The sequence below is a fragment of the Lissotriton vulgaris genome, chromosome 7 (assembly GCF_964263255.1).
Source record: "Lissotriton vulgaris chromosome 7, aLisVul1.2, whole genome shotgun sequence".
In the NCBI taxonomy this organism is placed as follows: domain Eukaryota; kingdom Metazoa; phylum Chordata; class Amphibia; order Caudata; family Salamandridae; genus Lissotriton; species Lissotriton vulgaris.
Window position 1 is genome coordinate 816,139,891 of NC_141695.1, and position 23,470 is coordinate 816,163,360.

The 23,470-nt window shown below is 50.0% G+C and overlaps 1 protein-coding gene across 1 annotated transcript in view; it reads left to right on the forward strand.

Annotated features, from left to right (window-relative positions):
* Window positions 1-23,470, forward strand: part of DNAH17 (dynein axonemal heavy chain 17) — a 15,539,113-nt gene that overhangs the window by 8,047,178 nt on the left and 7,468,465 nt on the right. The window lies entirely within an intron of this gene.

The following is a 23,470-nucleotide window of genomic DNA, read 5'->3' on the forward strand; positions in this document are numbered from 1 at the left end:
GAAGGATCTGCCGCCTGAGGTAGTTCGCTGAATGCGTGGGACGGTGGCGAGGACGAGGCTGGCGGAGCGGAGCTGACGGGCGGGGGTGTGGAAGTTGAGCCTGCTGTTCAGGTAGGCTGGTCTGGTGTTGTGGAGCGCTTTGTGTGCGTGGGTGAGGAGTTTGAAGGTGTCCTCTTGTTGACGGGGAGCCAGTGCAGGTCTCTTAGGTGGGAGGTGATGTGGCTGCGCCGGTTATGTTGAAGATCAGGCGGGCAGAGGCATTTTGGATGCGTTGTAGCCGTTGTAGATTTTTGGCTGGGATTCCTGCGTAGAGTGGGTTGCCGTAGTCTAGCCTGCTGCTGACGAGGGCTTGGGTCACCGTTCTCCTGGTTTTGGTCGGGATCCAATTGTAGATTCTGCGGAGCATGCGAAGGGTGTTGTAGCAGGAGGATGAGATGGTGTTGACCTGCTTAGCCATGGAGAGGAAGGAGTCGAGGATGTACCCAAGGTTGCGTGCGTTGTCCGTGGGTGTTGGTGCTGTAACCGCAAACTTCCATTTCCTCTTGTCTGCGTGCAATTTGATGTGGAGTAAATTCCTGTGTTGTCATCATCGGACCAACGCCAGGTGATGCAATTTCTGGTGATATCAGTGCACTAATCTTACCTCTTTTCGGTAGTTGAAAATCAGTATTTCGACAAGGAGGCACTGATCTTAGGGCTAATGCCAGGACAGTCACGATACAGATTCTGTCAAAGCATCAATTTCAAAGCTGAAACTGTGTTAATTGTTAATTTTACACACAGGATTTCCGGGCAAAGAGTGGGAACCATGGATGCAATTTTTATTTAAAGGCACATTTTTTGGATGGAAACCATGACCACAAACATTCATATAAACTAATGGAAATGAAGAGCTGCTACAAGAAAGTGTCTGAAATACGAGTCTTGTTACAGCTAGTGTTCTAAGCAAGATAAGAATCGTTCTTTGAGAATAGGAATTGCTCCCCTCTCATGCCCAGATACGGGAAATTCCACAGTTTATTGCTTACAGCTTTGAAACAGAGAGGACACAAATAGCTGCCCCTGTAGGATCGAAAACGAAGAAGGAGAGGTTGAGGGTTGAACATATACCTTCCCATAAAGGTTGAATGTGGTTGATGGGGCAGTTAAGAGGAAAAGATGGAGAAGTGGGGATGGAGAAGTGGGTTGTTGCATACTGGAAGGCATGAGGCACAAGAGTTGTGGAAAAAGGGGCAGGAGGCATACTAGGACATTGGTATCTGGACAACCACCGGCACTGGAATTCGATCATTACTTACCAGTAAACTTCATTACACTGATTAAGGTCCTTCTGATCCCAGTCTAACATGGTTAGGTTGTCCCGCCCCCTAGACAGGTACTTCACACACTTTTCTGTTTTTTTATCTCTTGTTATCTTAAAGGCTTCTCCCTTCCACCTCCAGAACTGTAAGTTATAAGTCAAGATAGGTGTAAAACTGAGGGAGGGAGGGAGGGAGGGAGGATGACAGTGAGGAACTCTGACTGGGATGAGCAGGACCTTAATCACGGTAATGAAGTTTGTCAGTAAGTAATAATCTCATTAACCCCACATAGGACCTCCACCTCCCAGTCCTAACAGGGTGAGGAAGTCACAAGCAAAGTCACGTTTTACACCGTCTCTTAAGTGCTCATGTTTCCTTCATTAATCATAGCAATTATTTCATTGCTGCCTTAACCATACCTGAACCAAAATTGGCCAGAGTAGAAGTCATCACACCCTGTCGATAGCGATTAACAAATGTGGGATGGGATGCCCTTGTGGCCGTTCTACAAGTTTCCTGAATAGGAACTCCACCTGCCTCTGTCCAAGTGATAGAAACTGATTTTGTTGAGTGACCTTCATCGCCGGAAGGGACCCTACCCAGAGATTTTTAAGCTTGGTAATTAGCCTGGGACACTCATCTGCTCAGAGTAGCAGGATCAACCTTTTTACCTCTGTTTACACTGCTAAAAGAGATAAATATCAAATTAGACAACCTGAACTCCTTTATATGTTGAAAGTAAATAAATAAGGATAATTTGACGTCCACCTTAGAAGGAAGGGGATCATTTCCTTCTTGAAAAACTGGGAGAATGATCTGCTGCAAATTAAATTCTGAACTTACTTCTGGAATACATTTTGGATCAGGTCCAAGCACTAATCTATGTGGAAGAACCTTCAAATATAGAAACAAAACCACCAGGGATCCAAGCTCACCAAGTTTCTGGCAGATGTTATTGCCAACAAAAAAGAAATGTTTGACAATACCCAAACGATATCTACCTTTTCTAAAGGTTCAAATGGAGGAAGCTGTAATCCACTTAGGACTGTAGGCAAATCCCAAGTGGGAAGGAAGAATGGGCTGTGTGACTGCCCTACGCAAACATAACCACTTCAACAATCAAAGAGCTAATGGCATAAATGTCTCCAAATCTCTCTCAGAACCTCTAAAAACTTTAAGAGCTGCCAAATGGAATTCTATACGATGTATCCAACACTCCTCCTCTGGGCAGCATGGTTCACTAATCCTCAGCATAATTATCGCCTCTCCTTCAATACACCAAAAAACCTGGAGGGCCCGAGGCATTTTCATAGTGATACCGGATTATGTATTTACATTTCCAACACGTGAGCCAAAAATCAACACTTCACGGGGCACACGCGCATGTTCCAGTATTGAAATACTGATGATTCACGCAGGCTCTGGTTAGAGACCGCATCCTAACGCACATGTGCATAGACGCGTTCCTTTAACGCGCATGCGCGGTGAACACAGCCAGTCTATACAGGTGCTACGCGGCCACGAACACCAGAATACCCAAGTAAGGACACATCTGACTACTTAATTGCCTATTACAAGGCTAATTGGCAATCACAACGAGTATATAACACGAGACCCTACCTGCAGACACCGCACTCTCAGCGGAGCCGCGTATGGGGCAGTCAGGAGGTATATTCTCTTAGGCTTCGTGAGTATACAAACAATGGGAAACAGACTATCAGTCCAGCGACAATGTAAGTACTTCAGAACGCTCAAACTCTGCATCATTTACAGGTAGCGAACCGGCACGAGGACCCCTACGTTCCTGAGGCTCATGAGGCACTGGAATTGATTCATAACAGTATGCTCTTTTTGTGCTTTTTACTGTATTAACTTAAACTCTTGGACCCTGTCACCACCACAAGGCCATTAGATGAGCAACCATCTACATTTTTAGAGTGTGTGCTTTATGTTGAGTGCATGTATGTCTTGTTCTTGTCTCTTTTTCACGCCAGGCATGATTTCACGCATGGAATGACATCCCTTGTCTAGAGATCGGAGCCCACACCAATTTATTTTTCCCACAGGTCACTGAGCCTAATGTATGCTAAGGAGTGGACCACCAGAAAAATTTTTTGTCCCCTTCCGTTGCAGGGCGGCTGAATAGCGACAAAAGAAATCAAATTTTGTAGGTACATTGCATAACCTGCACTATCTCACTTTTGTAAATAAATCACATTTTTAAGTAGAGAAACGTGAGTAAGGTGGGGATTTGTGTACCCTGTCCTGAAGAAGGAGTTCCGACTCCGAAACATGTTGACACACACATACAGGAGGTGATGCACATTGCCCTGCATACCACACCTCCACTTCTTTCACCTTTTAATAGCACCAGCCCGGGGGCCCATTACAATTATTTTTGAGTCTACCCCACGAGCCAGGCCCTTTTTAAACATCACTCGCCGATAACCTCACCACTCGCGCACATAAAACAAATACCCTCACATACACCACACATAGTCATCTAAAAAATGCTCCCTCGCAATCGTAGGTCGCAGCACGCCGCATCCCGTAGAGGGGTGCGAAGACCCCAATGATGAAGCATGACACCAAGGGTCCTTTTGGTGTGTGAGGGGTATTTTACCAACACCTGGTGCTCCCAACCATTGTAGGGAAACCCGTCCACTGTAATAGTGGATTCCTATTGTTTATTCATCCATTTTGTGATGCCAGGGTACTTTTAAACTGGTATCGGGTGTACCGGAGTGTACATGTCTCTCCCTCTAGAAGGGTGGAATCAGACCCCCGCCACCAGGACTGGCGGGGGTATGATTCCAAAGTGTTTGACACCAAACACAACATGTTTCTTTGCAGCCATTCCAAAGTTAGCGTTTACCGCGAGGTTATAATGCACTTAAGAGTATATGGCCTGGCTGCATCACAGAACAACCCTGGAGAATAGATTCCGAAGGCTGCATAGGGGCCCTGCTCATGCATGTTCACCCTCTCACACAACATTCAGCACCCTGCCTTCAGGATTGTTAAGGCCTGCCATAGGGGTGACTGATAGGTTTATATGTGTAGTGATATAAGGTAGATATAGGGAACCTACATTTAAGTAAGGGGTGCATAACCACCTTACACATGCTGCAGTAGCAGACCTGTGGTGTCATTTTGGAAGGCTTCCCAGGGGTGGCATAATACATGCCTCAGCCCCTGGTATTTCCTTGGTAACTAAGGTACCATATACTAGGGACTCATAAGGGTACCCCAGTAACCAAACTTTGAATCATTTTGAAGAGGAAGCAGCTAGTATTTGGATAGCAGGGCCCCAGCCAGACTAAAGTTGTAAAACAGAGAAACACCAGCTAAAAGTGGGAGTAACTATAAGATGCAGATCCTACTCTCCTACACAACCCCCCCAAACGCAGGGACATTAAACTAACCTTGACCAGTTGAGTCTTCATGTTCTAAGTGTAAATATCTGGAGAGTCCATCTGCATTGGCATGGTTACTCCCAGGCATATGTTCTACTGTATAGTCCATCCCCTGTAGGGAAATGGACCACCTCAAAAGTTTGCGGTTTTCACCCTTCATCTGTTTAAGCCATAAGAGGGACATATGGTCTGTCTGAACAGTGAGGTGAGTGCCAAACAAGTATGGCCTCAGCTTCTTCAGAGCCCAAACCACAGCAAAGGCCTCCCTCTCAATAGCTGACCAACGTTTCTCTCTAAGGGTCAGCCTTCTGCTAATAAAAGCTACTGGCTGGTCTTGACCTTCATCATTCAATTGTGATAACACAGCCCCTACCCCCAACTCAGATGCATCTGCTTGGGCAATGAATTCTTTGGAGTAGTTAGGACTTTGCAGAATGGGAGCAGTGCATGTGGCCTGCTTCAGGTCATCAAATGTCTTTTGACAACTAAGTGTCCACTGAACTTTCTTTGGCATTCTCTTGGAAGTCAAGTCATTCAGTGGTGTCACAATTGATCCATAGCCAGTGACAAATCTTCTATAGTACCCAGTCAGGCCCAAGAAAGCTCTGACCTGATGAGTCTGGGTAGTTGGAGTAACCCAGTCCATGATGGTCTGGATTTTGATCTAAAATGGTTGAACCTGGCCTCCACCCACAAGGTGGCCCAGGTACACAACCTGACTCTGCCCTATCTGGTACTTATTAGCCTTTATAGTTAGGTCTGCTTTCTGCAGGGCCCCCAAAACAGTTCTCAGGTAGACCAGGTGATCCTCCCAGGTGGAGCTAAAGACAGCAATATCATCTAGATATGCTGCACTATAGTCTTCCAGGCCTGTTAGTACTTTGTTCACCAACCTTTGAAAAGTGTCAGGTGCATTTTTCAAACCAAAATGCATCTCCACAAATTGGTAATGCCCACTAGGGGTAGAAAATGCTGTATTGGGCTTTGTATAATCAGCTAGTCTGATCTGCCAGTAGCCAGCTGTCAGATCAAATGTGCTCAGAAACTGGTCTTGGGCCAAAGTGTCTATAAGCTCATCTGCTCTGGGTATTGAATGGGCATCAGTCCTAGTGACTGAATTGAGACCCCTGTATTCTACACAAAACCTCATCTCTTTTTTACCACTCTGGATGTGAGGTTTGGGCACCAAGACTACTGGACTAGCCCAAGGGCTAGCTAAGGGCTCAATAACTCCCAAATCCAACATCTTCTGGACTTCAGTCCTGATACAGTCCCTGTCATGCTCAGGTTGCCTGTAAATCTTATTTTTAACAGGCAGACTGTCCCCAGTGTCCACTTCATGAGTGCACCAGGTAGTCGGACTTGGAGTAAGAGAGAACATATATCTATACTGAGCACCTGTCTGCAATCAGCTTGCTGCTGGGCAGTGTGGCTGCCTGCCAAGGGTACACCATTCACTGACCCACCATAACGGTTCTTTGATAGCAGGTCAGGGAGTGAATCACTCTCTTCATCCTGTCCCTCATCAGTAGCCATGAGCACGCCCATGTCTGCTCTGTCAACATATAGTTTGTCTGTGCATTGGGGAGAGGACCTGGGGCCTGAAATTACTGACGAACAGTGGCAGTATTGTTGTTTGCAAACAGCGCAAATCTCGTCCAGCTGCAGGCTACGAGTGATACACTACAAATATTTGCACCACTTATATTCTACACCAGTGAAGAAATACAGATTTCAGTTGGCTGATACAGATAGATGTGATCAGTTTAAACAGCCAGAGGCAGGGTTCATTCACCTAGCCTGGGAATGTCCGAGAATAAAAGAATATTGGGAGCAAGTACTAGTGGCGCTCGACAAAATGACGGACAATGTGCTGGCGAGAGATCCATTACTCACACTACTAGGATATACGGCGCAGATACCTAACACATACAGGAAATTTCTGGCTATCTCACTGCGCTGTTAGCTAAACGAAAGGTATCTTGTAGATGGGGAAGAGGTTGTGCTCCGAAATTCAAGGAATGGTTGGCAGACCTAGTATATTGTCAAGAACAGAATACCACATATGGCGAATTGCTACCTCATGCTTCTTGTAGGAAGGGGGAGTCTCTAGTTGGCGCAGTGCAGCACTAGCGACAAGCAGGGACTCTCTCTTCCTCGTCAGGGCTGAGGGTTACCTTCAAGACAACCTCTGCTTACCCTCTAGGTAGTGTGGCTTAAGCAGTCTTAGGCTAATCTCTGGGGCACATAGGGTTAAACATTTGCAATATTACACCATCACAACCAACCCACCACACAATGACATCAAACTGTATTTTTAAAAATTTATATTCTTTATATAAATTTCAAGCAGGCTTGTAAATACAGTTGTCAAACTTTCAATAGCGGTTCCAGTTTACTTAGTTTCAAGTTGCCACAGTTCTTTCTTAGCAATAAGCAATCTTTTGGGCCTTCTGCCCAGGTTCGGCAAGGTTCAGTGTCTTGTAGCGCCTCAATGCGCGTTCCGCTGTCTTCGCTCGCTTCAGAGAGGAGATCGGGCCCGGCCGGCCAAAGCTCACGCTTCCCGCGTGGGCCTCGAGGACCAGGAGCAGTGCGAGCCTCGGTTTCAGAGGCGGCCCGCGTTGGGGAGCGGACAGCGCGGTGCGAGCTCGGGTTGCAGGACGCTCGCACCGTGAGGACAAAAGCACAGTACCTTTCAAATTCTTGTGGAGCGGGCGGCTTCAAGGGGAGCTGTCCCACGTCGCGTTGCTTCTCCGGGGTCGATGCGCGCTGCGGCTCTCAGCCGGGCAGGTCACGGGTCACCCGGGGCGGCGGTGCTTGGTGGCGGCAGGGTCCTTCCTTTGGCATTCGCTCCGACCCTGGAGGCGGCGGCTGTGTGGTGGCGGCAAGTGGCAGTACGGTCCCCAAGTGCGGGACGTACCCAGCCAAAGTGCCGGTTGCAGCTGTGCGCTCACAGCTGAGCTGTCGGGCAGGCTACCGACCAGAGGGGGTTATCACAGGGCGGCAGTCCGTCTTTGCAGAGGGATTGACGGCGCGAGGCGCAGTCAACTCGGGCGCTTGGACCGGACGGGTCCTCCTTCACGTTGCCCCCGGGGCTCCCGGTGCAGAGGCAGTCACGGTGCTCGGGCCAGAGGCGGCTGGGCCTCACGTTGCTCTTGCTGTTGCTTTGGGCCCCGGTCACGGTGCTTGGGGGGATATCGATGCCCTGGATTACGGGGAGCGTGGCAGGGATGCCCAGCGCTCCCAGACTCCTCAGTCAGCGCTGCAGCGATAAGCAGCACACACAGTAGCTTTCTTCAGGGTGTAGCGCCCACTGGTCCTGGGGCGCTGGTCAGGGGGCAAGTTCAGCAGCAAGCCCTTGGAGATCTTTCAGCAGAGTTTGGCACAAAGTTCAATAAAAGCAAAAGTCTCTTGGTAGTCTTTTCTTTCCTCTCCTTCTGCAGCAAGGCACCAGACACAGGCCAGAGACAGCACTCCTCCTTGTCCTTCCAGGTCCTTCTCTTCGGGCAGAGTTTCTTCTGTAGCACAAACAGGATCTAATTTACAAGGAGCAGGGCTCCTACTTTTATACCCAGTTTCTTTTGTTCTTACAGGCCAGGGGGGCCTTTGCATAACTGTTCTCAGTCCCTGAGCACTTGTGGTGGGTACTTCTGCTTCTGCATTCAGTGTGAGGGCAGGCACATCAGCCGCTCCCCAGGGGGGCGGAGCCGGCATTGTGAAGACAGGGGCAGCTTGAGCACTTTGTTGACAAGCTTCGGTCCTTCCTGGTCCAGGTGCAGGCTGAGTCATCAGTCGCTCCCCAGGAGGGTGGAGCCAGCATTGTGGAGGCAGAGCACAGCCTGATGCATCGTTCAGGGGAAACTCCCACCACCCACTAAGGTGTCATCCTGCCATTCACCACCTGTCGACACCCAGCCCTGTCACTCACACAACTCAGACAGTCAGATACACACAAGAGCAGAGGCGGGCTGAAATGGTTAGGCAAGCAAATGCTAACTTTCTAAAAGTAGCATTTGCAAACCCAGGATATTAAAATAAACTTTACTAAAAGAAGTATTTTATTATTCTGAGTTCAGTCATACTAAACATGACTCTCTACCATGCTCCCTGAGCCTGCTGGGATTATAGAGTGTAATAATTCCAGCAGCCCATTCTGGCCTAAGGGGAGCAGGTAGCCTTGCAATAGTGAAAAACGAATTGGGTTGTAATTCACTACTAGGACATGCCACACACATCAGGGCCTGTCCTACCTTACACTTACAATGCACCCTGCCCTAGGGCCTACCATAGGGGTGACTAATATGAAGTTAAGGGAAGGTTTAGGGGCTGGCAAGTGGGCGCACTTGCCCAGCCAGCATGACAGTACCAGACTGCACGCAGGTTCTGCAATGGCAGACCCTAGACACATTTTACAGCTGCTTCTGTGGGTGGCGCAACCAGCGCTGCAGGCCCACTAGCAGTATTGGCATTTACAAGCCCTGGCACTCCTGGTGCACTTTACTAGGGACTAACAGTAAATCCAATGAACCAATCATGGACATCAATCACAGGTACAGTTTTCAGTAGGGAGCACTTGCACTGCGGCACGGGTTGGCCGTGGCGCAGTGCCCTGAGTAGCGGAAAACCAGCAAAACATCGGAGGCACACCAGCAAAAAGTGGAAGGGAAACTCACGCCAAGGTGCCAGGTCTAACACGTGTCCCCTCCAGCTGAAATGTGGGGGGAACTACCCTTCCTCAGGGAGTTCCACATCACTAAGGCGGAAAAATCTGGACAGACCGTCAGCATTGGCGTGATCTGTGCCAAGGCGGTGTTCCACCGTAAAGTCCATACTCTGTAGAGAAATGGACCACCTCAACAGTTTCGGGTTCTCACCCCTCATTTGCATCAACCATCTGAGGGGCCTGTGGTCCGTCTGAACTCGGAAGTGAGACCCAAACAAGTAGGGTCTTAGCTTCTTCAGTGCCCAGACCACAGCAAATGCTTCTCGCTCTATTGCACTCCACCTACTTTCCCGTGGAAGTAACCTCCTACTGATGAAGGCTACGGGTTGGTCCCAGCCCTCCTCAGTCATCTGTGAGAGAACAGCCCCTACACCATGCTCTGAAGCGTCTGTTTGCACTATGAATTCCATGGAGAAGTCAGGAGCCAGGAGCACGGGCGCCGTGCACATGGCAGTCTTCAGGGTGTCAAAAGCCTTCTGACAGGTGTCAGTCCAAATCACATTCTTGGGCTGCTTCTTCGAAGTCAGCTCTGTCAAGGGGGTCACAATCGTGCCATAGCCCTTGACAAACCTCCTGTAATACCCAGTGAGCCCCAGGAAGGCTCTCACTGCAGTCTGGGTCTTGGGGGGTTCCCAAGCCAGGATGGTCTCAATTTTGGGTTGCAAGGGTGCCACCTTGCCACTCCCCACTTGGTGTCCCAAGTACACCACTGAACCCTGCCCAATCTGGCACTTGCTTGCCTTGATTGTGAGGCCTGCTCTGCGCAGGGCCATCAACACTTCCCAGAGGTGTCGCAGGTGTTCTGGCCAGGTGCCACTGAACACCGCAATGTCATCCAGGTAGGCGGCACTGAACTCATCCAGCCCAGCCAACACCTGGTTGACCAATCTCTGAAAGGTGGCAGGGGCATTCTTCATTCCAAATGGCATAACCCGGAACTGGAAGTGCCCATCTGGGGTAGAGAATGCTGACCTCTCCTTTGCCCCATCGGTCAAGGCGATCTGCCAGTACCCAGACGTTAAATCAAACGTGCTGAGGAACCGGGCAGCCCCTAGCCGATCAATGAGCTCATCAGCTCTGGGGATGGGGTGCGCGTCAGTCTTGGTGACTGAATTGAGTCCTCTGTAGTCCACACAGAACCAGAGTTCAGGTGTGGCTCCCGGCGCAGCAGCCTTTGGGACCAAGACCACGGGGCTGGACCAAGGACTGCTGGAAGACTCAACCACCCCAAGAGCAAGCATCTTGGAGACCTCCTCCTTGATGCAGGCCCTGACCCTGTCAGTCACTCTGTAAGCCTTATGCTTCACAGGTAAGCTGTCTCCTGTGTCCACATCATGGACGCACCAATCTGTGACACTAGGAACCAGGGAGAACAGATCTGGAAACTGCCCCAGCAACTGGCGGCAGTCTTCCTGTTGTTCCGGGGTCAGGGTGGGTGAGAGGTTAACTCCATCCACTGACCCATCTTTCTCACAGGCCACTAAGAGGTCAGGAAGAGGCTCAGACTCCTCCTCCATTCCATCATCAGTTGCCAACAACATGCCCACTTCGGACCTTCTCAAGTGGGGCTTGAGGCGGTTGACATGTAGGACCCTCAAGGGGTTCCTGGGCGTCTTCATGTCCACCAAGTATGTCACTGGGCTCTTGCGCTCCACAACCTCAAATGGACCTGTCCACTTATCCTGAAGGGCACAGGGTTCCACTGGGGCCAGGACATTCACCTCCTGTCCAGGCTGAAGCTCGACCAGAGTGGCATTCTGGTCGTACCACCGCTTCATCTCCTCCTGGCTGGCTTCCAGATTTGCCTCGGCAAGTTGTCTGAAGCGCCTGGTTTGGTTTCTGAAGGCCAGCATGTAGCTATATACATTCTGGGGAGGTTTCCTGGGAGATTGCTCCCAGCCTTCCTTTACCAAACTCAGTGGTCCTCTCACGGGGTGACCGTACAGCAGTTCAAAGGGGCTGAACCCTAGGGACTTCTGTGGCACCTCGCGGTATGCAAAGAGCAGGCATGGCAAGAGGACGTCCCACTTACGCCTCATTGGACCTTCCAGGCCCATGATCATGCCCTTCAGGGTTCGGTTGAATCTCTCAACCAACCCGTTTCCTTGGGGATGGTAAGGTGTGGTGAACTTGTAGGTTACACCACACTCTTGCCAAAGGGACTTCATATACTTGGATATGAAGTTGGTCCCCCTGTCGCTCACCACCTCTAGAGGGAATCCTACTCGTGAGAAAATTCCCATTAGTGCACGCCCCACCATGGGGGCCGTCACTGTCCTCAGAGGGATGGCTTCAGGGTACCGGGTGGCATGATCCACCAAGACCAGGATGAACCTGTTGCCCATGGCTGTCTTGGGGTCCAGAGGCCCAACAATGTCAATACCCACTCGTTGGAATGGCGTACCGACCACAGGGAAGGGTTGGAGGGGAGCCTTGTTCTTCCCTCCGCTCTTCCCACTTGCCTGGCTAGTTGGACAGGTCCTACAATGAGCATCTGAGCTCTTGTGCATTTGGGGCCAGTAAAAGTGGGTGACAAGCCTGTCATAGGTCTTGTCCATCCCCAAATGTCCTGCTAAAGGCACATCGTGAGCCAGTCCCAGTAGGAAGGCTCTGAACTTCTGGGGTACCACCAGCACACGGGCTGACCCAGGTTCAGCAGCCTTAGGCTCTGAATACAGGAGGTCATTCTCCCAGTACACATAATGTGTTTTGGCCTGAACACCATTGGCCTGGTCTGCAGCCTGCTGCCGCATACCTACGAGAGAAGGGTATTCTTTCTGCTCCCTGCAGAATTCCTCCCTGGAGGGGCCTCCTTCTTGCTGCCAATGGGTCAGCTCAGGCAGGTCCCCCAGTTCGGCAATCTGTTCCCCTGTAGGCTCCAGGGCATCCCCCTCAAGGTCTGCTTCCTCCTGGACCGTGGGAACTTCAGGGGCCGGTTTCCCGCGCCCCCTGCGCCTTCTCCCTAAGGCCGATTCCTGGGCCTCTCCTTCAGGCCCCAGGATCTCTTGATCACCCCTACTGGCTGCCATTGACCGGGTGGTCACGCACGCCCAGTCAGGCAGACCCACCATCCTCAGGTGAGTCGTCTTCTCCACCTTTTCCCAAGGGGAGTGCTCCAAGTCATTCCCTAGCAAACAGTCTACAGGCATGGCCGTTCTCACACAAACCTGCAGAGTACCAGAGACCCCCCCCCACTCGAAGGGAACTTGAGCCATCGGACACTGACTCTCTGAATTATCAGCATTGATAACCCTACAGTAGGCATGGGGTACAACCTGCTCTTGAGATACCAGGTGCTGCCTCACTGCAGTCACACTGGCTCCTGTATCTCTAAGAGCCTCAGCTTCCTTACCATTGATGGTAACCATCTGCCCATATTTTTTAGTGTTAGAGGGCAGGTAGTTTGTAGGGACCATCTCACTGTCTCCTAGTGAGACTAGGGTCATCTGAACAGGATCTCCACCCCCCGGGACCATCACTTCTTCTCCTAAGTGAACACTAGTCACTTGACGGGGCGGAGCACCAGTGGGTGCGGGTTTTCCAAACAGGCGACACTTGGGGTCACTGGAGATGTGCCCCGGGTCACCACATTTGAAACAATTGAAGGGCCCCTTTGGAACAGGTCTACCTGTCGGGGCCCCATTCTGCTTTGGGGGTGGGGGAGGCTGAGAACCTTTCTGCTGGTCCCCTTGGGGGTTACTTTGGAGGCCTTTTTGGAACCCTTTCTGTTTTCCCTTGTCCCCCCCACTCTTCTGCTGGGGACCCTGCCCACCCTTGGCGGAGTCTCCCACTGGACCTTTGTGGACCCTGGTGCTGAGCCAGCGGTCCGCCTCCTCAGCAAGCTTCCTCGGGTTGGACAGCTTGCTATCTATCAGGTGCTGGCGTAACTCAGGAAAACAGTGATCAGACAAGTGCTCCCATGCAATTAAATCAAAGAGACCTTGAAAATCATTCACTTTGTTACCCTTCACCCAACCATCCAGTGCTCTGCAAAAAAAAGTCACATACTCCACATACGTATTCCCAGGCCGCTTAGTACACCCCCTAAACTTCTGTCTATACATTTCAGGGGTAAGCCCATACCTGTTCATTAAAGCTTCTTTCATGTGGGAATAGGATCTCTGGTTTTCAATGGGCAAATCCAGCAGGGTGTCCCGCCCTTCGCTAAGGAACCTTCCCCACAACCCCGCTCCCCAATCCTTGTCAGGGACCCGGTGGGAGGACATGGCTACCTTATATGCCCTAAACCACTGTCCTATGTCATCCCCCTTAAAGAACTCTTTTACTACATCTTTGGGGATGTGCACTCTAGACTCTACCTGCACCGGCGTTGTGCTGCCACCAGAGGGAGGATGATCCAAGCTTTTCTCTTTTAGACTCATCTCCCTCATTTTCACTTCATAATCCATTTGGTGTTTTCGCTCTTCTAGAGCCAGTCTTTTGCTCTCAAGCTCCAGTTGGCTCTTTACTTTTAATTCTGCCAGCTTCATTTCATGATCCCTGGTTTCTTTCCTGTCTGCCAACTCCTCTGGCGACAGGCCTCTGCCAAAGCTAGGCACGCTGTCTGGTTTCTCAAGATCCACCAGATCCCCAGGTGCATTCTGATTCTCAGGTGCCTCCCTAGATTCAATCCAGGCTTTCAGGGCCTTGTAGAACTCTGGTTTGTTCCTGCACCCTGTGTGCGGAACCTTGAGTTTCTTGCAGAAAAAACTCAGTTGCTTTTTTGTGTAGTCATCCAGCTTGGATGCATCCCATTCAAGCTTCGACGCACCAGAGACTATGGATTCTCCTCCATCAACGCTGTTGGTGCCAGGCATGATTTCAACACCAGGGATCTTCTCTTGGCAAAATTAAAAACAAAGTCTGTGGCTAAGTTACTGGACTGAAATCACTATGCAATGGTCAGTAGCTAAGGTAAAACACTGCAAATGTAAATTCGCGATCCTCACCGCTGCGTCCAATGTAGGAAGGGGGAGTCTCTAGTTGGCGCAGTGCAGCACTAGCGACAAGCAGGGACTCTCTCTTCCTCGTCAGGGCTGAGGGTTACCTTCAAGACAACCTCTGCTTACCCTCTAGGTAGTGTGGCTTAAGCAGTCTTAGGCTAATCTCTGGGGCACATAGGGTTAAACATTTGCAATATTACACGATCACAACCAACCCACCACACAATGACACCAAACTGTATTTGTAAAAATATATATTCTTTATATAAATTTCAAGCAGGCTTGTAAATACAGTTGTCAAACTTTCAATAGCGGTTCCAGTTTACTTAGTTTCAAGTTGCCACAGTTCTTTCTTAGCAATAAGCAATCTTTTGGGCCTTCTGCCCAGGTTCGGCAAGGTTCAGTGTCTTGTAGCGCCTCAATGCGCGTTCCGCTGTCTCCGCTCGCTTCAGAGAGGAGATCGGGCCCGGCCGGCCAAAGCTCACGCTTCCCGCGTGGGCCTCGAGGACCAGGAGCAGTGCGAGCCTCGGTTTCAGAGGCGGCCCGCGTTGGGGAGCGGACAGCGCGGTGCGAGCACGGGTTGCAGGACGCTCGCACCGTGAGGACAAAAGCACAGTACCTTTCAAATTCTTGTGGAGCGGGCGGCTTCAAGGGGTGCTGTCCCACGTCGCGTTGCTTCTCCAGGGTCGATGCGCGCTGCGGCTCTCAGCCGGGCAGGTCACGGGTCACCCGGGGCGGCGGTGCTTGGTGGCGGCAGGGTCCTTCCTTTGGCGTTCGCTCCGACCCTGGAGGCGGCGGCTGTGTGGTGGCGGCAAGTGGCAGTACGGTCCCCAAGTGCGGGACGTACCCAGCCAAAGTGCCGGTTGCAGCTGTGTGCTCACAGCTGAGCTGTCGGACAGGCTACCGACCAGAGGGGGTTATCACAGGGCGGCAGTCCGTCTTTGCAGAGGGATTGACGGCGCGAGGCGCAGTCAACTCGGGCGCTTGGACCGGACGGGTCCTCCTTCACGTTGCTCTCGGGGCTCCCGGTGCAGAGGCAGTCACGGTGCTCGGGCCAGCGGCGGCTGGGCCTCACGTTGCTCTTGCTGTTGCTTTGGGCCCCGGTCACGGTGCTTGGGGGGATATCGATGCCCTGGGTTACGGGGAGCGTGGCAGGGATGCCCAGCGCTCCCAGACTCCTCAGTCAGCGCTGCAGCGATAAGCAGCACACACAGTAGCTTTCTTCAGGGTGTAGCGCCCACTGGTCCTGGGGCGCTGGTCAGGGGGCAAGTTCAGCAGCAAGCCCTTGGAGATCTTTAAGCAGAGTTTGGCACAAAGTTCAATAAAAGGAAAAGTCTCTTGGTAGTCTTTTCTTTCCTCTCCTTCTGCAGCAAGGCACCAGACACAGGCCAGAGACAGCACTCCTCCTTGTCCTTCCAGGTCCTTCTCTTCGGGCAGAGTTTCTTCTGAAGCACAAACAGGATCTAATTTACAAGGAGCAGGGCTCCTACTTTTATACCCAGTTTCTTTTGTTCTTACAGGCCAGGGGGGCCTTTGCATAACTGTTCTCAGTCCCTGAGCACTTGTGGTGGGTACTTCTGCTTCTGCATTCAGTGTGAGGGCAGGCACATCAGCCGCTCCCCAGGGGGGCGGAGCCGGCATTGTGAAGACAGGGGCAGCTTGAGCACTTTGTTGACAAGCTTCGGTCCTTCCTGGTCCAGGTGCAGGCTGAGTCATCAGTCGCTCCCCAGGAGGGTGGAGCCAGCATTGTGGAGGCAGAGCACAGCCTGATGCATTGTTCAGGGGAAACTCCCACCACCCACTAAGGTGTCATCCTGCCATTCACCACCTGTCGACACCCAGCCCTATCACTCACACAACTCAGACAGTCAGATACACACAAGAGCAGAGGCGGGCTGAAATGGTTAGGCAAGCAAATGCTAACTTTCTAAAAGTAGCATTTGCAAACCCAGGATATTAAAATAAACTTTACTAAAAGAAGTATTTTATTATTCTGAGTTCAGGCATACTAAACATGACTCTCTACCATGCTCCCTGAGCCTGCTGGGATTATAGAGTGTAATAATTCCAGCAGCCCATTCTGGCCTAAGGGGAGCAGGTAGCCTTGCAATAGTGAAAAACGAATTGGGTTGTAATTCACTACTAGGACATGCCACACACATCAGGGCCTGTCCTACCTTACACTTACAATGCACCCTGCCCTAGGGCCTACCATAGGGGTGACTAATATGAAGTTAAGGGAAGGTTTAGGGGCTGGCAAGTGGGTGCACTTGCCCAGCCAGCATGACAGTACCAGACTGCACGCAGGTTCTGCAATGGCAGACCCTAGACACATTTTACGGCTGCTTCTGTGGGTGGCGCAACCAGCGCTGCAGGCCCACTAGCAGTATTGGCATTTACAAGCCCTGGCACTCCTGGTGCACTTTACTAGGGACTAACAGTAAATCCAATGAACCAATCATGGACATCAATCACAGGTACAGTTTTCAGTAGGGAGCACTTGCACTGCGGCACGGGTTGGCCGTGGCGCAGTGCCCTGAGTAGCGGAAAACCAGCAAAACATCGGAGGCACACCAGCAAAAAGTGGAAGGGAAACTCACGCCAAGGTGCCAGGTCTAACACTTCTAAACCTAGAGAAATATGGGGACCTCTTCAGAGATATCTTCTTTCGCAAAGCAGTGAAGGGCTGCCCACTGTATCACCGACAGACATCTGAATGTTTTCTTTTTTATCAAGGGTGCTTGGGTCACTTGATGTGGTCTCTGAATGTTTTATTGCTCCTAATGCAGTCCACATATGCTTCTGTGCTTATCTCTGTGCTTCACCTATGTTAGTGCTTTGCCAAATAATTGTATGATGTCACCTGAAGTGCTCTAAGATGGACTGTTGCAGTAAAGAACTATCGAAATTGTGTATTACTTCACTGTGAATTTTGTGGACGTGTATTGTTATGTCATATCTTGAAAATCAGAAAATAAAGTTTAAAAAAAAACATATAGTTTCAGTCTGTTGACATGGAGCACCCTGCGGGGGCTCCTGGGAGTTCCAAGGTCTACCAAGTACGTCACCTCTCCCTTCTGTTCAACAATTGTATGGGGGGCACTCAACTTGTCCTGGAGGGCTGCTGGGGCTACAGGCTCCAACACCCACACTTTCTACCCTGGCTGGCAAACAGTCAGCACAGCCTTTTGTTCATACCAAGCCTTTTGCAATTCCTGGCTAGCCTCAAGATGTTTGGTGGCATTATTCATATACTCTGCAATCCTGAAGCAGAGACCAAGTACATAGTCTACAATATCCTGTTTGGGAGGTTTGAGAGGTAACTCCCATCCCTCCTTCACAAGACACAATGGACCCCTAACAGGATGTCCAAACAGAAGTTCAAAAGGACTGTAACCAAACCCCTTCTGAGGAACCTCCCTGTAGGTAAATAGAAGGCAGGGCAAAAGGATGTCCCATCTGCTCCGAAGATTTTCTGGGAGACCTTTGATCATGCCCTTTAAGGTTTTGTTGAATCTTTCAACTAAACCATTGCATTGTAGGTGATAGGGTGTGGTGAATGTGTAATTCACCCCACATTCCTTCCACATTACAGTCAGAAACTAGACATTAGGTTTGCATCTCTGTCTGATACTACCTCCCTAGGGAAACCCACTCTGAAAAATACTCCCAGGAGGGCTCTTGCCACCACAGGAGGTGTTGTGGTTCTAATTGGAATGCCTTCTGGGTACCTGGTGGAATAGTCCACCACCACCAAGATAAACCTGTGCCCAGATGCTGTCTGAGGATCCATGGGACCAACTATATCAATCCCCACCCTCTCAACGGGAACCCCAACAACCGTTAGTGGTATCAGGGGACCTTTGTGTACTACTTGCCTGACTACTGGCTTGATAGCTGACAAAGGAGCGACAAAACTCCTTGGTGTCTTCAGACATATGGGGCCAATGAAAGTGAGGGACAATCCTGTCCCAAGTCTTGTTTCGGCCCAGGCGACCGCTAAGGGAATATCATGAGCTAGTGTTAATAGAAAGCCCTTAAACCTCAGAGGTATAACCAACCTCCTGGCTGCACAAGGCTTGGGGTCTCTACTCTCTGTGTATAGGAGTCCATTCTCCCAATAGAACCTATGGGTACCACTAGCATTCCCAGCAGCCTCAGCAGCAGCTTGCTGTCTGAGGGATTCAAGAGAGAAACAGCTCAGCTTCTCCTGGCTCAGATCTGCCCTGGAAGGGCCCCCTGCCCCCAATAACTCAACCTGATCAGGCTCAAGCTCATCTGGGACAATTCCTTCTTCAGAACTAAGATCATCTTCCTCGAGAGACTGATCTGTATTCTGAGTCAGGGGAGGAAGGCACTGCCTTAACCCTACTGCTCCTCTTCTTCGAAGGCACCTGGTCCATTCTTCCAGAATCCGGGGCCTGTTAGTTTTAGACATTTTGTCCTGTGACCTGTCACAGCAAACACATGTGCAGGGATTTCTAACATTTCTGCATGGGTCCTGAGCTCCACTTCAGCCCAAGCGGAAGTCTCTAAATTATTGCCAAGCAAGCATTTAACAGGGAGGTCTGCACTTACCACAACCTTCTTAAGGCCAGTTACCCCCTCACCAGGAGAAATTAACAACTGCCAAGGAATGGTCAGTCCTGACATTGCTAGCATTGGTCACTTGGTAAATTTCACCAAGTATGATCTGTTCATGAGCCAAAAGGTCTTGTGTCACCATTGTCACACTTTCTCCTGTGTCCCTGAATGCCAAAGCCTCTTTTCCATTCATCAAAGGTGGTTTTCTGTATTTGCCCAGATTACTGGGACTGACAAAGGAGGACATATCCATGCCACCATCACAGATCAGCACAGCCTGAGTTGTAACTCTGACTAGGCCAGATTCCATCTCAGAACTCAAGGTTAACCCTACTACACCCTTATTCTGAGTACCACTACTTGGAGCTGAACTAGGGGGAACAGTTGCCTTAGGGGCAATGGTGGCTGGAGTTGAGTCTTTGGACGTTGTACAATTACTAGTCCAATGGGTTTTCTGTTTACAGACGTTATACCATGGTTTCTTTTGGACTTTGCCTTTGTTAGATTGGGACTCCCGACCAGATGCAGATTTTTGGGGACATTGAGAAGACTTCTCGTCTTTACCCTTTTCCTCACCCTTGTCTTGGAATCGTGCTTTTTAGGATTACCTTAGTTCTAAACCTTCTGCCTCACCCTGGTTCTGACCCACGTTTCCACCTTCTGACCCAATTCTTGGGGAGAGGTCAGATCAGAGTCTACCAGGTACTGATGCAACAACTGATTTTGACAATTATTAAGGATCTGCTCCCTCATAATTAAATTGTGCAATCCTTTAAAATCACACACCTTACTGCCAAGTAACCAGCACTCCAAAGCCCTAGTAGCACAATCAAAAAAGTCAACCCAGTCCTGAGTCTGTGCCTTTTGAGTATCTCTGAACTTTATCCTGTATTGTTCAATGGGTAGGCCAAACCCTTCAATCAGAGCACTCTTCAGGACTTTGCAATTATCAGCATCCTATTCTCTTACAGTGAAGAGCTTGTCTCTACCTTTGTCTGCAAAGGAGAGCCACAAGATTTCTGCCCACTGCTCCTGAGGCACTTTCTGTACTTTACAAGCTCTGTCAAGTGCAGTTTTCCATTTATGGATGTCATCCCCACTCTGGTAGGGAGGGACAAACTTGTTCAGTCTCTTATGGTCCTGAGTATGCCCTCTAACTCTAGAGACACTGATGCTGACACCATGGGACTCTAGTTCTAACTTTTTAGAAGGTCTCTGGAGCTCTAGGGATTCCCTGCCTAAATCCAACTGTTCTCTTCTGACCCTGAGTCTTTCATTCTCAAAGGCAAGCAGTCTGCCATTTCTTTCAGAGGAGGACTCTCTCCTGTAGGGGGCTGTAGGAGGCTGAGGTCCTATGAAAGACGGAGGTCCTTACAGAAGAACCAGAATGGTTAGATTCCACGCAGGGAGTTCTAGACCTTCTAGGTATACTGTTAGTTCCACATGGAAGGGGAATAGGGGACCCCTGGGGATCCCTTCTTCCTCCACAGGAAGAACTTGGTTATCCAGGTTAGAATTATCCTGATCTACCTGTTCAGCATCAAGGTCTAGGTCTTGGATGTTTTCACCTCCCGACCTTTCCTCTTCTGCTGCCTCTCCCAACCTGCCGGTCTCATCAGACCTAGGGGTCTTTCTAAGGTAATCTAAAAGCAATACCTCTATGAGGAGTTGGGTATCTGGGTGTCTACCTGTCTTCAATTTCCTAGCTGTACACATGGCCCTCGATTCTGGAAAGGGGACATGGCCATACTTAGTTAATCTGGAGCCAATGGCTTCAGCCCTTGAAGACATACTACTGTGGTGTGGTGTGGTGTCTGCAACTACCTACTCTAGTGGGACTACTAAACACTCTCTTGAGTTGTGAAAAGGGTTTGCTAGACCCTTGACACACAACTCTAAGTTCAGTAGAACTTACTTAATTCTAAACTTGATTTATATGTAACCAATAGTGGTTTTCAGTTAGTCACTCAAAGAGATTATCTGGTAAAGCAATAGTAAGCTTGAATTCAAACGCAGCACACCAATGTGAGAAAATGGCCTGGCAAATGCTGTCCTCTATTCAAGTGGGCACCTTGCGCCAGTCCAAACAACCCTTATTGATGATAGGTTTAAGACAACCTTTATTGAAAGCTATCCTAGCGGTAGCAATAGAGAGCAGCCTTCAGGCTAAGTCTTGAAGGAGTTTAAAGCAGCTTTGTTTGCCAGTTATAACCTCTCGAATGTCTAAATGAAAAGAGAACCACACAAGGTATATATATATAAAATATATGTATTTATTTCTAAACATTCTCTAGTAATCTCTTTATGAGATTACAGAGCAAAGTGCACACTTTAAATGCAATAGAACTTCAGTAAATAGCACAATATAAACTGGGCCCCAGGGGGGGGACCAAACCATATATTCAGAAAGTGGTATAAGAACCACAACTTGACTAGACACAAGGCCTAGAGCCTGTAGAATTTCTGGGATCACAAGGAACCAACCAAGGTAGTGACACAGGGGACCCATGGGGAGGCGTGCAGTGTTAGAACACAGCCGCGAATCGCCGTTATCTACTATGGGGAAAGTCGCGGTTGGAAATTTAAAGATTAAGTACACTTAGGAGGGGACTTTGAGCAAACCCATTTAGACTTAAGGGCTTCTAGGGCCAACACCCACTGGAGCACCGGAGTACTCGAGTCACTTCACCCAGGGAAGCCGGGTGCATAGATGTCTTTTGGTGTCGGGAACCGTTGTTGATTTCAATAGCGATCTGCTTCAAGATGCGGCTGCCGTCGAGAAGAAAAGTGTCCAGTGTGATCCAAGCCTGGATCGAAGATGTGAACCTGAAAGCAGAGGGGACAGAGTCTGGGTCACTTGCCCGTGACCAGGGGCACGATCGACAAATGCCCACCCATGTTGTGTGATTCAGGTGCAAAGAGGTGAAGCTTGACTTTGCAGCCATGAGGACCAGGAGGTGTCTATGATGACCAGGAGCTGGATTCCAGCTGTCCCATGAAGGATGTTGAGTGCTGCAGTGTTGGTGCCCGGATTGGACCCAACAAACCTTGGCAACAGCAACCCATGCAGGAAGAGAAAAGATGCTTCCGTGCAGACCAGCATGGTCTGGGGGACTCACCAAGTGGTGGAGAGTCAGGGTACGTCTGGAGCAACCACAAAAGCCCAAGGAAAGTCAAAGTTGCCTTCTCGGGGAACCACCAGTTGACGGACCAGGGATCGCAAAGGTACCTTGAGCAAAAACGGAAAGGGCCGGCTCACAGAACACTCGTGGAGTGTAGGCCAGCAATCTTCAGTGGAAAAGGTGCTTGGAGTCTGGGCTTCAAGTAACGCAATGCACAGCCTCAAGGAATGTCGAGAAGTTGATGCACTTGCAAATGTGTACAATGTCCAGTGGTTCCGGTTCCACGGTACCCACGAGGGCTGCAGGTCTCAGCTTTGCTGGGGACTCAGGTCGGTCTCCGGGAAGTCTGGAAATCCACCTCTTGTGTTGCAAATACTTCAGAGTCCAGCGGGAGCATCAGAGATGCAAACTGGTCAGAAGTGTTGTTGGTGCCTGCCACGCAGAGGAGTAGCTCCTTTACTCTAAGGGAGATTCCTCAATCATCCAGCATGGTGCAGATCGTCGAAGTTCCAGGATTCAGTATCAGTTTTGTCCCGATTTAATCTAAAGTCCTGTTGCCAGGGGTTCCTATTCTATACCCAAGGAAGGGGTGGGACAAACTCTGGGGACCCACCTATGGGAGGGTTTGGAAAGAGGGGTGGCTACACCCATTTCCCTTGTCCATTTTCATGCCAGAGCATGGGCTGGTAGCATCCTGCAACCGGTTTGAACTGTGCTATGCACAAAGGCACCAAATGTGACCCCAATGCTGACTTTAAAGCATTCTTAGAGTGCACCCACCCAGCCCCAATACACTGAAGCTTGACTGGGAGGTGGTGACACCTCCCTGTGACAGGAAACCTATTGTCCAGGCCTCCCCTGCCGGAGTTTCGTCCAGCAGCAGGAGGCCAGACTTGTGTCTGTGGCATCCATTTTGTGTTGCCAGGGTTCTTTTAAACTGGTACCGAGTGTACCGGTGTGTACATGTCTCTCCCTCTAGAAGGGTGGAATCATACTCCTTCCCCCAGGACTGGAGGGGGGTGTGATTCCAAAGTGTTTGACACCAAACACAACATCTTTCCTTTCAGCCATTCCAAAGTTACAATTTACCGCAAGGTTATAATGCACTTAAGAGTATATGGTCTGGCTACATCACAGAACAACCCCGGAGAATAGATTTGGAAGGCTGCAGAGGGGCCCTGCTCATGCATGAGCACACTCTCACACAAAACCCAGCACCCTGCCTTCAGGATTGATAAGGCCTGCCATAGGGGTGACTGACAGGTTTATATGTGTAGTGATATAAGGTAGATATAAGGAACCTATATCTGAGTAAGGGGTGCACACACCACCTTACACAGGCTGCAGTAGCAGACCTGTGGTATCATTTTGGAAGGCTTCC